General features: G+C 31.4%; 2 long non-coding RNA genes across 13 annotated transcripts; one reads left to right on the top strand and one right to left on the bottom strand.

Annotated features, from left to right (window-relative positions):
- The first annotated feature begins 1,768 nt into the window (after positions 1 to 1,768).
- LOC141448449 (uncharacterized) lies at positions 1,769 to 14,854 on the top strand. Of its 12 annotated transcripts, none has more exons than XR_012455019.1 (8): positions 1,769 to 2,208; positions 2,344 to 2,602; positions 4,153 to 4,671; positions 6,693 to 6,812; positions 8,284 to 8,600; positions 11,387 to 11,525; positions 11,874 to 11,970; positions 14,658 to 14,854. It is a non-coding gene; the product is annotated as an uncharacterized lncRNA (long non-coding RNA). The 12 variants fall into 12 exon arrangements; XR_012455026.1 differs by having other exon boundaries at positions 1,770 to 2,049; positions 2,498 to 2,602; XR_012455020.1 differs by having other exon boundaries at positions 1,771 to 2,208; positions 2,498 to 2,602.
- On the bottom strand, positions 10,608 to 14,753 carry LOC141448451 (uncharacterized). Its single transcript, XR_012455033.1, has 2 exons — positions 14,614 to 14,753; positions 10,608 to 11,750 (listed from the first exon to the last, which is right to left on the bottom strand). It is a non-coding gene; the product is annotated as an uncharacterized lncRNA (long non-coding RNA).
- Positions 14,855 to 15,548: the final 694 nt, after the last annotated feature.

Below are 15,548 nucleotides of genomic sequence, written 5' to 3'. Positions count from 1 at the left end.
CGATCCAACAATGTCTTAGTTAATAATATTGTGAATCAGAAATCAAATACGTTTGTCCAAAACTAGACAAGAATTTCATATTTTTCAATTATTTTGTAATTGTGATTCGAAATTCAAGTGCGAATTCGATTGTCCAAAGTGGCTACGCCGCTTGTCGGAAATTCCATATTTTTCCAATAATTTTGCAAAACAAACGTCAGATTAGGGCAAACCGGAGTGAACATTTCACGTCTAGATTAGTTATTAAAGCACTAAAGCAGAAATCTCATTCTTTTCCTTAAAACTACGTGACAATTCCTTATTTATACATTCATTTTTCAGACGTAACTTCATATTCTGTTGTGAACATTCCACTTCTTGCTTTGTAATTAAATGTATAAAGCAGAAATCTTAATATTATCTTTAAATTATTCAAGAATTTTTTATCTTTCCATTCATTTTAGAATCATAACTTCAAATGCGGGTTGCCCTGTGTGAACAATCTACCTGTGACTTAAGCTTAGTTATTGATTCACCGAAGCCAAGATCTCCATCTTTCCAGTAACTATCGACGAAATTTTCATATTTTTTCACTAATATTGCAATCGTAATTAGAAATTCAGACAACCCTGAGTTCCACATCTGGCTTAATTATTAACTCACTGAAGTAGAACTCATAATACATCCTTGCGGTAACTCTAAACGAGAATTCCTAATTTTTGCATTAATTCTGGAGTTGTAACTTCACATTCGCGCTACCCTGAGTGTACATTTCACCTCTTGCTTAATAATGAAATGTATAAAGCAGAAATTTCAATCTTTCCAAACAAACTAGACGAGAATTCATTATTTTTCCTTTTATTTTGTACTCCTAACTTCAAATTCGGTCTTCCTTTTGTGTACAATCAACGTTTGGTTTTGTTATTTATGCAATGAAGTAGAAATCTCAATCGTTTGCAGTGAAACAAGATGAGAACTCCTTATTTTGCAATCGTAACTTGAAATTCAATTCTCAATTTCTCCAGTCAAACTAGACAAGAATTACTTATTTTTGCATTTTTTTACAATCGTAACATAAATCTGGGCTACCCTGTATTTGCGTTCCATCTCTGTCGTAGTTATTTATACGCTAAAGCTTATTTAGAGGAGATTTTCTCAATTTTCTATTTATTTTGCAATGGTAGTTCAGATTGTAGGCTACTCGGTGTGAATGTACAATACTACTCTGTCTTAAAAGTATGAAAAAGAACATCGAAGACAATTTGCAGATTACTTATCAAAAAGATTTCTAGATCAACCTTTGGAAAAATCTGAGCCACTTGTATGTCCTATAAGAACCAATTTCATAAAGTTTCTGTTTTATAAAAACTGAAGTGTTTCTGCTACGGATAGAATTGTAAGTATTAGAGATATGTAAACAGAAAGCCATTCACAAAGCTTGAGTATACCAGCATATTGCATGTTCTACGCTGATTAAAAGTTTTCCTCTGAAGATTTTACTATTTTTTTAAAATATTAGAATCGTATATTCATTCATATTTTACTTAACAATAATTATTTCGAAGTGAAAATCAACAATGTCCGAGTTTTAAACTTAAATTCTCGCGCCTCCCTCGTATAAAATACATTTCCAACTATTCAGTTTTAAAATAATTATTACTCGCACAGAATTAAAAAAAAAAATATCCTTATAACATGTATTAGATTTCAATTATTTTAATTCATAATTTTTACAGATGTTTGACAATTCGTTAATATTTTGGATAACACCACGTAACCTCTCTTAAACAGTCAGCTCAGTTAGTAACTGTAGTGCGGCAGGGCAGTGTAAATGAAGTTGAAATCTTTACTCTGATCTGGTTATTCTACCTCTGAGATGGTTGAAAGACCGAAACCGATAAGGGATATAAACACACTACTGATTATTATTCGTGAACTGATCCTCATCAGATTAGTAAATTCTTAAACCTTTAGGAACACCTGTAAAAAGTAAAGTTCGAGAAGTGTTAGTTCTATATCGAAGTGAAGTAACGAAAACCATAAGTCAAGAATCTAAGACGAGGAAGATGAGTAAGATAAGCTTAATTCTCTTGTAGAACGAGTTAGACCTGTACATGAAATTGACTACTTACGAGTATATTACATTAACAGTGTAACTGAGGAGTCATTAAATCAACAGATATAGATTTAATAAAAAGGAACCTTATTTAATGATATTAAATAACCCATGTACGTATTACATACAATTGTTTATGTTATTTGGGAGAATCGTTTCATGTTTTTGTTATTGTTGTATTTCCTATAATATAGCCAAGGAAAGAAAAAAATAACAAGATGACAAAGTGTATATATCATAAATTTTAGGACTTGAAAAAAAAAAAAGTTTAAATGTATGGAAACTTTGCCATGATGGTGATTTCGGCAATTCAATTAAAAAATTAAATGGCTTCGTAGATAGAACTGATAAGAAGTTACTAGCTCTGTATTTCGCTGGTAATGGTTTTTGACTGTTTTGTAGCAAGAATGAAGAGGGTAGCAGTGCCTACATGCAAGAGTAGAATGAGAAGTACTTGCTGGAGCAAGTGTGTGAACAAGACCTTTCCTTTTGTATCGACTTCATAAGGTATTTATCTTATCTTTGTCAATTGGTGCTTTAATTTTTCACTTTTACTTTAATATCCACCAAGCACTCATTACAATTCCATTACTTTTTCTTACCCATAATAATTACAAGGTATTACGATCAAGTAGAATGTTATTCAGTTTTCAACGGATATATGTATTTGTTTTCGATAAATGTTTTTAGGAATTGTCAAGTTTCGTGTGTGATGAAAATCAATGATGGAAAATTCAAGTTTTGATATTTAGTTTAGTGGGCAATGAACCAATGGGTTATTATGCCCTCTCAACAAATATTAGATATATTTCCATTCTATACTCTCTACATTTTTCCACTACCTGGTTTACTGTCTGGAGGTGATCAATTGTTGAGTACGAAGGCAGGAAACCTGCTTGTTCTTCCGGTTGGAATTCATTAATTTTATTTTTTATTCTATTTTGAACAATGTATGCAAATAATTTGTACATAACTGAGGTAAGGCTGATGGGACGGTAATTGTTAAATACATTTCTTGAACCGCCTTTATCCAAAATGAGTATCTTATTACATTCCCATTGACTTGGAATAACAGCATGCAATAAAATATTAGAGAAGAGCCTGGTTTAAACTTTACTTAGCGCATTTTTACCTTCTTTAATCATAACTGCCTCTATCTGGTCATCCCCTGTAGCTTTGCCTAATTTCAATCTCTCAATGGCTTTCTCAACTTCTCCTTCCAGAATCGCTAAGAATTCCTCCTCCCTCTCCTTTTCTAAAAACTTACTTCTATTTTCATCCTCCAAACTCCGGTCCCGTTTATAAATATTTTCATAAAATATTGAGATATTTTCTAATATTTTTTCTCTATCTGTTATTATACCTTCTGGCGTTTCCAGTTTTTGAATCCAATGTTTCTTTATATTTGATAATTCTTTCTTCATCTTCTTTGTCGAACCTTCTTCCACTACCGTTTTTAAAATCACTTCTTCTTCATATTTTTTCAGATCCATTCTAATTTTCTTCCTTACTAATTTCCTCACTTCTGCGTGTTCGATTTTTTGAAATGACGTTAATTATTTTATTATACTTTTCCATTTTCTCAATCAACTTGATAGTTTCATCCGATAATTTTTTAGTTCTCCTATTCTGAGTTTTATGCCTCTGATTTTCTTTGCATGTCCTTAAAGTTGCTGTTTCTATCGCCTTCATTATTGCGTCATATTCCTTATGAATATCCATGCCATTTCCTGGTGATAATTTAGACAGCTCCTCCTCTATTCTTGGGAGTAGACTTACTTGCTTTTTGTTAATTCTAAATGGTCTTCTCTCTAATTTGATTGTACAATTTATAAGTCTATGATCCGAATTAAATGGAAAATCAGCCTCTACTTTCGCAGTTACAGCTTTCCTTATATCATTTATAAGTAAATGTTATTTCGTTATTTTCGTCTTATTTATTTATTCATTCATATACTTATTAGTGCATGTACTAAACTAAATTTATTTCTGGATATTGTATGGTTAACTAGAGAAATAATCTTAATTATTTCGTTGTAAATGCTGTTTTGTTTCAGAAATATGTTTGCAGTTATTCTAGTCTTCAATAAGAGCAATGCTTCAAGAGCTGAAAAAAAAAAAAATAGTTTGGGAATTCTTCTTTGCTTACTTTAAGTACAGCTGGTTTTGATTGAATATTGGACACATTTAAAAAATAAATAAATGTAAAACGCTATATTGAATAATCTAAAAGATAGGTTGAGACGCTTTGTTTTAGAAAGGATTGCGAAATCTTCTTGTGGTAATGGTAAGACAAAATTAATAGTAAAACTTAAATTTTCGGTATCGAGCTTAGTGAAGTTATTAGTAAGTAGTAAGTGATATTCTCATCCGATAAAAGTTTGACAGCAGTGCATTAAGTACGAAGTCACCGTTAAGCCAATCTATAATATTATCACCCTCAATATTAGCATAAAATAATTGCAGAAGATTGAAGTCTCACTGTTGATTGATGGATAGAATGGATTAGCATGGCTGAGGAACAACGTTAGATTTGTTGACAACCTTTTACTCCACATCTTCAACTTTAAAAAACCGTTAGTTTTTATAGATTTACTTATGGAAATTTTAGTTTGTAAATAGTGAAATCTCAATACATCTTATAGAGATTTATTAAGAATTTTCCTCGCTTGTTGTACCAATATTGGTTGGTTCTATTATTAAAACTGTCCGGTAGGACAGTTGTATAAGGGTTGATCGTCAAAAACTGCTCGAAAAAGCGTAACGTTGAAAAACACCCAACTTTGATAATTTTTTTCTCTTTTTCTACAAAAGATAAAATTCCCAAATTTTCTTTAAAATAAAGGGCAAACCCTCCTTTATAGCTGTAATTTTTTTGCAACAACCCAGATCTAATAGGTTTCGAGAAAAAAGTTGCCGAAAATGAGCAAAAACGGCTTTTTCAAAAAATGTTCTTGTTCTTGTTGTTGTTGTTGTTGTTGTTGTTGTTCTTCTTCTTGTTGTTGTTGTTGTTACCTTTTTTGTAAACAACGTAGCGCTTAAACGCGTGAACCGATTTTCATGAATGAGGTGTCATTCGATTCGGAATTTTATGTAGATGTGCCTTTTAGGGGTCTCGATCCTGTACATCGAATGGGAGAGGAGTTAGCCCCCTTTATGTAAGGCCCCCTCCAAAATTATTATTACTAATTACTCTGTAAATCTTGGCCCGATTTTGATAAAATTTGGTAGAATGATAGGGTTAGGGCTCCCCTACGTAACATTAAAGCGGCGATCAGCTCTTACACTTGTTAAGGGGAAGTATAGCAATCGTTGCAAATTATCGACACGTGAACCGATTTTCATGAATGAAGTGTCATTCAAATCGAAATTTTGTACAGATTTGCACTTTAAAAGTCTCGACGCCATGCCTCATAAGGAGGGGAGTTCGCCCCACCCAAATAAGGCCCTTTCTAAAACTATTATTACCAATATTTCTATAACGCTTAGTCCGATTTTGATAAAATTCAGCTCGAATAAGTGGCTAAAGCTCCTCTACGTTGCTGATGCTCTTGCACCTACTAAGAGGAAGTACTGCAATCGTTTAAATTATCAATGAGTGAACCGATTGAAATCAATGAATTGTCGTTAGATTAAAAAATCTTTGCCTCTTTGCCTAGAAGTACTGCAATCGCAGTTTATTTTTCTCACTCCTCTTAAAAGGAAGTACTGAAATCGCAGTTTAATTTTGCTATTTACGTAAAAATACCTATGTTATTCAAAATATGTTATTCAAAACGCTTTTTTAAAAAAAGTTGTTATTGAGGATGGTTTGGGGGACCGCAACTATAATCATTCTTTAAAAAGATCTTTCCAGTGGTAGTTACGGTTCCGACTTACCACCTTATTAGGTTATAATGATAGAATTGCTTAATCCAAATTTAAAAAAATCTGTAAAGCAGATATGTAACTTTGCAAAATAGACAAAAAGGAAAATCTATCCAAAAGGTACAAAAATCTCTTTAACAAAAACTTACAGTTTAAAATGTTAAGTATAAGGGTTAATTAAACGCCAAAAGGTACACAAATCAGCAAGCACCCAACATTTCATTAATTCTTCATTAATATTTAAGTAATTTTACTGCATTAATATTCATTAATATTTTTTAGAATTTATTAGATGTCACAGACCCTTATGCTGGCCACTTCATTTATAATATTTTTTTGTTATAATTATGATAAATCACCCATATGTACATGCATGTTAAAGTAGAAAAAGACAAAGTTAGAGTCGGCTACTGTCTTGAATTCGTCTTACCGAAATATTCGTGAGCATAAATATCACACAGTTATATCAAGTAGATTATTCAACAACAATTATTGATTTCTCAATTGTAATTTAATTGGGTAAAAAGGATATACGGGACTGTCTAAATATTCACAGTATCAAGTAGCCACAGTAATAATTTGATTTATTTTTTGAAATGTTCTTCACCCACGTTGATAAATATTTTTTATCGTCAGTACTTTAAAAAGAAGTTTTTCTTTAAAAAAAAATCCATGTTTAGAATCACTGTTTACCTCATAATTTGATGGTTTTTTATTTATGATTCGATAGTTTTAAGTTGATGCTGCTGTAGTAACTAAGACAATGAGAACTTTACAAACCTTAGAAAACTGATTGTATTCTCTATTTGCATTAAGCGATAATCATTACTGCGTTAAGGACTTCTTGCAGGTAAGCAACATTTTTTGTGTATATTTCTACTATCAATTACGAGTTAATGTGATCAGAAGGGTTTATGAAATTGACATGTTTCCAAGACAGTTAGGGTTTTTTAGTATTCAAATTGGTTTACTGAAGAGAATTATTAGGTCATAAACATTCTTTTACATATTTTATTTCTGAATCTTACCATTAAAACAATGCTTTCAATGTGTTCTGTGATTTGTTACAAAATTGATACTTAAGAATGCTATGTAGATATTAGAAATTTTAGCATTATCAAAGTTTCTTTTGAGCAGAATGTAAAACGAACTTCACAAAAAACATAATGGTTATATAGGAATCAAAATGGTTGAGCTTTGATAAAACTAAATCTCCAAACCTTGCACTCATAGTTTAAATATGTACACAATTTATAAAATCACATAAATGTCCACCTTGTTTATTTGGGACCGTTGTTAATATCTGGATCAGTTAGCTTGTTTTATTTGGTTTGTTCAAAGTGAATGTGTTTAAATTTCTAAGTTCTGAGTAGGCGTTTCTCACAACGCAGTTTGAGCAGAAACCAAGGTGTGTAAAAGATTTGCTCAATTTCTAACCCAGTTCCATGATATCCATCCAGCTAGAGGTCTAACTTTTTTTCTAACAGAAAACTAATGTACACCATACTTAATTAAGTTCCCTTGTCCAATCTGTTGTTATTTATTACATTTTCCTATCTCCAATTAAAAAAATTTTTTTGTGCACTTTCCGACACAAAGTAGTAGAATTTTGATAGTTTTTGATTAGGGTCTTGTTACACAAGCCATAAACTTGTATTTTGAGAAGCTGCTTTCTGTTATAGACTTGACCATTACATGGGGAAAAACTAGGGTGATATTAAAACTGCCCAATAGGACAGTTGTATAAGGGTTGGTCGTCAAAAAATGTACGAGAAAGCATAACGTTGAAGAACACCCAACTTTGACAATTTTTTTCTATTTTTCTTAGACAAACTGGAAGTTTTATATATTCAGTTAAATAATTCTTTTATTTTCTCTTACTTAAATAAGGAAAGTATTTAGTGGTTGTGACCACTTCTTTGCATTAGTAATAGCAGTGTACAAGAATAGTCTCTTGATTCCTAACATCTTTCACTTTATCTTCAATCCTGCTATAAAAAAAATGACCAAGTCTAGCTAGATTGTTTAGCAATTATAGTCTAAAAATTGAAAACATCTATTTTTAAAAAATTTATTCTATTATTCAATAACTAGATTCACTTCAAAATGAAATACTTTTAGCTTCTAACATCGATGTGCCTCTTAATTTTTAACTTTAGCTGTTATATCTGACAATTTTGACATGTTGGGCTGCTGTACAAAATTAGGTAGACTTAGAGTTAATTACACTATTCAAATCATACGATCTTCTTTAAAAGACATATATTTTGTAGGTAAGATTTTTATCATTTTAATTTAATAATTACATTTTATTTTAACAGATTATGAATGAAAATAAATAAATAAAAACAGCTGGAATCAGCTGCTTAGATAATCTTCACTTACCAGCTGATCAGCCTGGCCAGTTACCGTCGGCCATCTTTAACTCTTTCGTGGTGTCTCTTTATTAACATGATTTTTTAGGTGAATATTAGTTCGTGGCAAAGTGAAGTTCGATTTTATAAATTGAGTTTATGTTATACTTAGTGCGTGATATATAGTTTTAGTGTAAATAATGTGAATTATTTTAAATAGTGTCAAGTGCTATTGGACTGCAGATGTATTGAGATGCTGATGAACTTGGATATTCTTTAAAAAGGTAAGACTTTATTATCAATAATTAAATTATATTTTTATTATTTTTGCATGAAAACAGCATGTTATTTAATTATCACTTAAATATAAATATTATTGCTTCGTCTTGCTTCGTTCAGTGTTGGTTAATTCTTTAATTTTTCTGAACACTACAAGTATTTAAATTGATTTCTAAACTTTTTTGATGAATTCTTTGATCTTTTTTTTTAATCGACTATGAGTTCAAAATTAGTATTCTTGGTTTACACTGGGTCAAAGAAGTCTGTGAACACTTTTAATTTGATTACTTTTATCTTAGTAGAAACTTTTTTTCTCTCAAATGAAATTATACTATTTCATTAGAATAGAAACAAGGGTTATTTATTTTATTTAAAATCTTTTATTATTATTATTATTTTTTTTTTTTTTTTTTTTTTTGCGCATCAACAGCTGAGGTCATTAGCGCCCGGAGCTTTTTCCAGTGCACTGCCGGCCTCCGGACAGTGTTCTCTCGTTACAGACAACACTGTCCATCACCGGACAGTGAGCTGTAAGAAGCTCCTAGGAAGAGAAAATCTAAGGGTCAGCTGCTGGATTCGAACCCGGGACCTCCGCGTGGGAGTCCAGTATGCTAACCTCATAGCTAATCCCTTCCCTTATTTTTTTTTTTTTTTTTTTTTTTTTTTTTGGCGCATCAACAGCTGAGGTCATTAGCGCCCGGAGCTTTTTCCAGTGCACTGCCGGCCTCCGGACAGTGTTCTCTCGTTACAGACAACACTGTCCATCACCGAACAGTGAGCTGTAAGAAGCTCCTAGGAAGAGAAAATCTAAGGGTCAGCTGCTGGATTCGAACCCGGGACCTCCGCGTGGGAGTCCAGTATGCTAACCTCATAGCTAATCCCTTCCCTCCCTTCCCTTATTATTATTATTATTATTATTATTATTATTATTATTATTTTCAACAGGCATATATCATAATGAAACGTTAAACAAAACAACACCACACACAAATGAAAAAAAATGTATGTGAACACCATGAACATAATAAATTATTCTTACACATTGTACATGTATTATAAATTTTAAAAACTTCTTTGTTTCTAATCACTTCCAAGAAGCGAGCTTTCATCGATCCTACTAATTTTGTAGTCGTCAACGTTGGTATTTTATCCCAGTCTTCTAAGATAGCATTTTTTAATTGTTCACGGTTTCTAAGTTCTCTTTTATTTATTTGGCGACTGATTAAATGTTCGATTGGGTTAAGGTGTGGCGATTGTGAAAAGTTGTTTAGGCGCCGGCTTATATTACGTAAGAGCCATTCCTATGTTTTTATTTCGGTGTTTCGGGTCGTTTTCTTGTTGGAAGACAAACGCTCCATCCAATCCTAATTTTTTTGAACCTTTACTTAAATTGTATCTTAATATTTTAACTGACTGATATTATTTCTACAATTCAATAGGGTTCTTTGGAACTATATTCAACTGTTTTTCTGTTTGTTATCCAAGTAAAAATTTCGATTTGTGCACATTTATACTGTTGCTCAAAGACTATCTTTGCATTCGTGTGTGGTGTTGTTTTGTTTAACGTTTAGTTCAACGAACAAAGAAGAAGTTTCTACTAAGATAATAATAGTACTAAAATTTAGGTAAGTGTTCACATACTTTGTTGGCCCAGTGTACCTATGTTTTTTTTTTTTTTTTTTAATTGATTCCTGTCCTTAAGTATCTTGATTTTAATTAGTTCCTTTTATAGGTCTATAAGTAGGACATTTAAATCCAAACTCAGAAATTCCACATCATAACTCGCCCCTTATTAATTAAATCCTTGGGGTAGATTCAAAAATAAATAATTATAATTGATACCTACTTCAACTTTCGTTAAGAACAATCGAAGATCTTCCTTCCCCTTTCGGTGAATGTTCAGACAGTTTTTCTGTTGGGTAAAAATATTACTAGCACTAAAGCTTGAATCTCCTAGAAATGAGTAATATCAACTTCCGATGTTTTCAATAAAAGTAATATTTTTTCCACAATTTGGGCATAATGTAACTGTCTCTAATTCTCCGTTAATTTAGATTATAATAATAAGCGTTGGTTTGACAACTTGGGCCATTACTCACTTTTTGTTCATTAACGGTGTTGTTTCTGTATACTCTGAACTTCTTTAAGAAAAGGTAAGAACCTACGCTAACGATATCAATTTTTTGAATAGTTTCTATCTTATGTAAATGTATAAATATATCTCATCAGGATAACCTTACTTAGATTTTATTAATGGTGTACTATGTAGTCTCCCTGCATCCTGTTAATTTTTTACGTAACTCTTTATCTATGTCCAATATGCTTGAATGTTTTTTAATTAGCTGATTCAATTATTCAATTATAAAGACTCAATTTTGAATGTGAATTTGAAAATGTTTATTTACAATTTAAATTTTTTTATACAAATATATTTAAATGGAGGTTTCAGGCTGCATGCCTATATCCTCTCCACAACATATCAACATTTACATTGGATACAAGTCGAACTTAATAAAGACTCAATTATTGTAAATTAAATATGGTTAATGCATTTATTTATTTATCATCGATAACTTAGAATCAGCTGACATAAAAACATACACGTCCCAACCATAGGTTAGGTTACTGTAAATTAAATGATAGGAGAAGAAAACACATTTAATTAAGTTCTTAGAAAATAAATATTTTTATTTAAGAATTAATAATTATAATACAGTTTAAGAAGTTAACAAAATTTAAGAATAATCATTAGTTATTTGAATTACATAAGTAACTATAGACATTATTTCAGGCTTCTGGTTTTAGACAGTGGTGCTCGTGTTGATAAGAACTATCTCTTTCATTGCAACACTTTGCACAGCATTGATTTGTGGATTGGAATTGACACTACTTCTGTTGCTGGAAGTATCTATAAAGATAATTGTACAAAGGTTAGAGACATTTAATTTTTGAAATAAGTTTTTTTTTTAATTTTCTTAAACGTTGGTAATATCTCTTTTTCAAATTTGCACAATGAGATAAAAATCATGCATGATCGGTCTCTTTACATTTGTTTTCTTTATTTTTCCATTTTATTTAAGTTTTCCAAGTATCTTAGTAACAACAGATCAATTGAAAGTGCATCACTTAGTAGGAAATGTTCGTTTTCAAACAGACTGAAAAAGAAATAGATATTATTATAAATATATAAAAAAAGTAAAAAGCAGTACATTTTGTTATACATATTATATAATTTATTCAAATAGTTCATGTAACAGTAAAGAAAAATTTTGGTTTAGGTAGCAAGAGGAATAGTGTTAATTTGAGATGTACAGGGAGTAAAAAGGAAGGATTCCTCTCAGGACGTTGCACTAAATATTTACTTCCACCTTTCACGTAAGTTCTTTAAAATTATTTGCATGTTGAAATCAGCTAAACTGGCTACGTGGCTAACTGGTTAAACGTACTGCTTGAATAACTAGTTAATCAATTATACTTGTTAACTAGTTAATCTGTTAAATTGGTATTACTGGTGTATCTGTTTAACAGGTTTATAGTTATCCAGTTAATCGGGTCGACTGGCTAACTGATTTAACTGATAAATTGGTTAAACTGGTTAATTCGTTATTCGGCTTAACGTCTAACTAGTTTATTGGATTAAACTGGCTAACTGGTTTAACTAGTAAAATAGTTGATCCGTTGAAATGGATAGGTAACTAACTAATCGGTTAAATGGTTTATCTGGTTGTCAGGTTTAACTGGTTAAATAGTTTACTGGTTAAACAGGCTAACTGGATAACTAGTTAATAAGTTACCTTGGCTTATACTAATCAGCCAATAAAACCGATTAACTAGTTACCCAAACCTAGTGAAACCAGGCGACAGGTTAACCGATTGACCAGTTAACCGGATTGAATAGTATTTAAACCTGTTAGCCGGTAAAACTGATTAACTAGTTAACCGGTTGAATTGGATGACTGGTTTTTTGGTAAACTAGTTAATCGATTGAACTGGGTATCTGGTTGAGCTGATTAACTAGTTAACCGGTTAAACTGGCAAACTAGTTAAACTGGTTAACTAGTTAATCGGTTGAGCTGGGTTACTGGCTTAGCTGATCAACTAGTTAACCGGTTAAACTGGCTGACTGGTTTAACTGGTAAACTAGTTAATCGGTTGAACTGCGTAACCGGTTTAGCTGATTAATAGTTAACCGGTTAAACTGGAACCTGGTTTAACTGGTTAACTAGTAAGTCGGTGTGGTTAGGTTAGGTTAGGTTAGATTAGATTAACCTAACCTAACCTAACCTAAGTAAAAGGGGGGTTAGGTTAGGTTAGCCTAGCTTAATTTAACTTAACCTAACCTACCCTAGATTAACTAACTTAGCCTTAACCTAACTTAACCTACCCTAGCTTAATTAACCTAGCCTAACTTAACCTAACCTAACCTCTCCAGTTACAAACTGGTTAACAAAGCAGCCAGCTAGTTTTGCCGATTAACTAATGGACCAGTTAAACTATCCAGCCATTAAAAAAATCACCTAGTTAACCAATTTAACTAATGGAACCAGTTAGCCAGGTTAACCGATAAACTTGTTAACCAGTTTAACCGATTAACTAGTTAATCGGTATAATCTATCAACTAGTTAACTGGTTTAATCGGCTAATTGGTTTAACTAGTCGATCTGATTTACTAGTTAATTGATTAAACTAGTTTAACTAGCTTACTGGTTTAACAAGTTGATCGGTTAAACTGGCTAACTGGTTATGGGTATAACTGGATAGGAAGTTAATCGCTTAAACTTGTCAACTGTTCATCGGTCCAGCTAGCCAACTGGTTCACTGGCTAAACTTGTTAAACTAATTCAAATCGTTACCTTTGACATTTCGATTCACCTTACAACTTATTTTCTTCATCTGTCCACTTATTCTCTTACCAATCCACTTATATCTCTAATATAGAAGGATAAGCGGAGGATCAAGAAGTGGACAGTTAAAAGAAATCAATTGATAGATGAAAAAAATATAATTTAATAAATGACAAAGGTAACCAATCGAACTAGTTTAACCAGTTAAGCCAGTTAACCAGTTGCTAGTATGTCCGATAACAGTTAACAAGTTTAACCGATTAACTAGTTACCCAGTTATACCTGAACAAGTTAGCAAGTTTAACCGATAAACATGTTCAAGCTGTTAGCTAATTAAACTAGTTATCCCGGTTACTAGTTAACCAGGTTGACTGGTTAACCCATTAGCCGATTAAACCTGATAACTGCGTTAAATAGGTTATACTATTTAAATAGTTAATTGTGTAAACTGGATCAGTTTATCGGTTAACCTTCCTAACAGGTTCAGTTAATTAAATTGGTTAGCTAGGTAATCGTTTTTACTGGTAACAGACTAGTTTATCTAGTCAACTAGTTAACCGGCTAAAGAGCTACTTTGTTAACCAGTTTAACTGCTCAAGTACTTCATCGGTTTAACGGTTTAACAGGCTAACTAGTTTAACTAGTTATATCATTAAACTGGTTAATCTAGTTCAACTGGTTACCTTTGCCATTTATCCAATTATTTCTCTTCACCCATCATTTATTTTCTTCACCTATTAACTTATTGTATTCATCTATCCACTTATCGATAGGTAAAACAATAAGTGGATAAATGAAGAAAATAATTTATAAGGAGAAGAAAATAAGTTGCCAGGCGAAGCGAAGTGACAATGGTAACCAATTAAACTAGATAAACCGATTAACTAGTAAACCAGTAACCAGTTTAAATGATTAACCAGTAAAACCAGTTTAACCGATTAATCAATGTCAACCAATAAAACCGATTAAGTAGTTAGTTTAACCAGTTATCCGAGCATAACTGTTTTAACTGGTTACACTGGTGTAACTGTTTTAACTAGTTAACTAGTAAAAGCAGTTAGCCAGTGTAATTGATTTGATTCTTTAATCAGTACAGTTTAAACTGTGCAACAGTTAGCTAGTTTAACTGGTTAAAAGATTAACCAATTATTTTACTTTAGATACTTTATCATACCTGGAACAGTGCATAATAGGCCAATTGTGCTCTTCTGTTTCAAGGCATTAGTTGGATCCAGTTCTACATCAGTTTCGGACCCTGATCCATGTTCGGTTTATTGTCTTCAGGAACATTATGAATAATCATACAACAATAAATTAGTTTCCATTTTTTTACCCATACGTAAAATGATAATTTAAAACTAATTGTAATTTATTGTAGTTAAAAAAGTTTTAATAAAAGCCATAATGAACTAATACTTCGTTCTTACTGTTTATTTCCCTACACCTACTGATTAAGTTACTTCATTTAAAAAATAAAAAAAAAAAAAAATCCTACTATAAGTACCACAATTTTCAATTTCTTTCTTTTCGTTTTCTTTTTTGCACCATTAGCTAGCCAAAATTAAATATTGAATAAACTGAAATCTGGAGCACTTGTATAAATTACTCCCATCCTTTCATTAATATCTTTTTCTTGGCAAACTTGATGTTTTAAGCATGAACTGACATTTTTTTTTTGTTTTTAAATGAAGTAATATTTGCATGTTATTATTTATTTATATTTCAGGTACTCATTATATTCAAATTATTTTTTCCGCGTCAACTCTAATTTATTTCCTTTTCAAGTTCGTTTCCTTATATAATGGAATAGATTGCTAATAAAACATTAACAACAAAATTTTAAGCATTGGGTGTAGAAAAATTTCATAAAAGAGTTCATTTTCTTAGGTGAATGAATGAAGCAAATGAATTTTTTTACAAAATAGAAAAACCGTCTGACCATTAACCGGAAGGGGAATTCATTCGTTCTTAACGAATCTTATAGTAGGTATCAATTATTTATTTCTGAATCTACCCCAAGGATCTAATTAATAAGGGGCGAGTTATGATGTGGAGTTTCTTAGTTTGGACTTAAATATTCTACTTAGAGTCCTATAAAATGAACTAATT

This window comes from Rhodnius prolixus, unplaced genomic scaffold, assembly GCF_049639745.1.
Source record: "Rhodnius prolixus isolate KJV_2025 unplaced genomic scaffold, Rpr scaffold_37, whole genome shotgun sequence".
NCBI classification, from domain to species: domain Eukaryota; kingdom Metazoa; phylum Arthropoda; class Insecta; order Hemiptera; family Reduviidae; genus Rhodnius; species Rhodnius prolixus.
The sequence above is the reverse complement of the archived record's forward strand: the minus strand, read 5'-3'. Positions and strand labels throughout refer to the sequence as shown.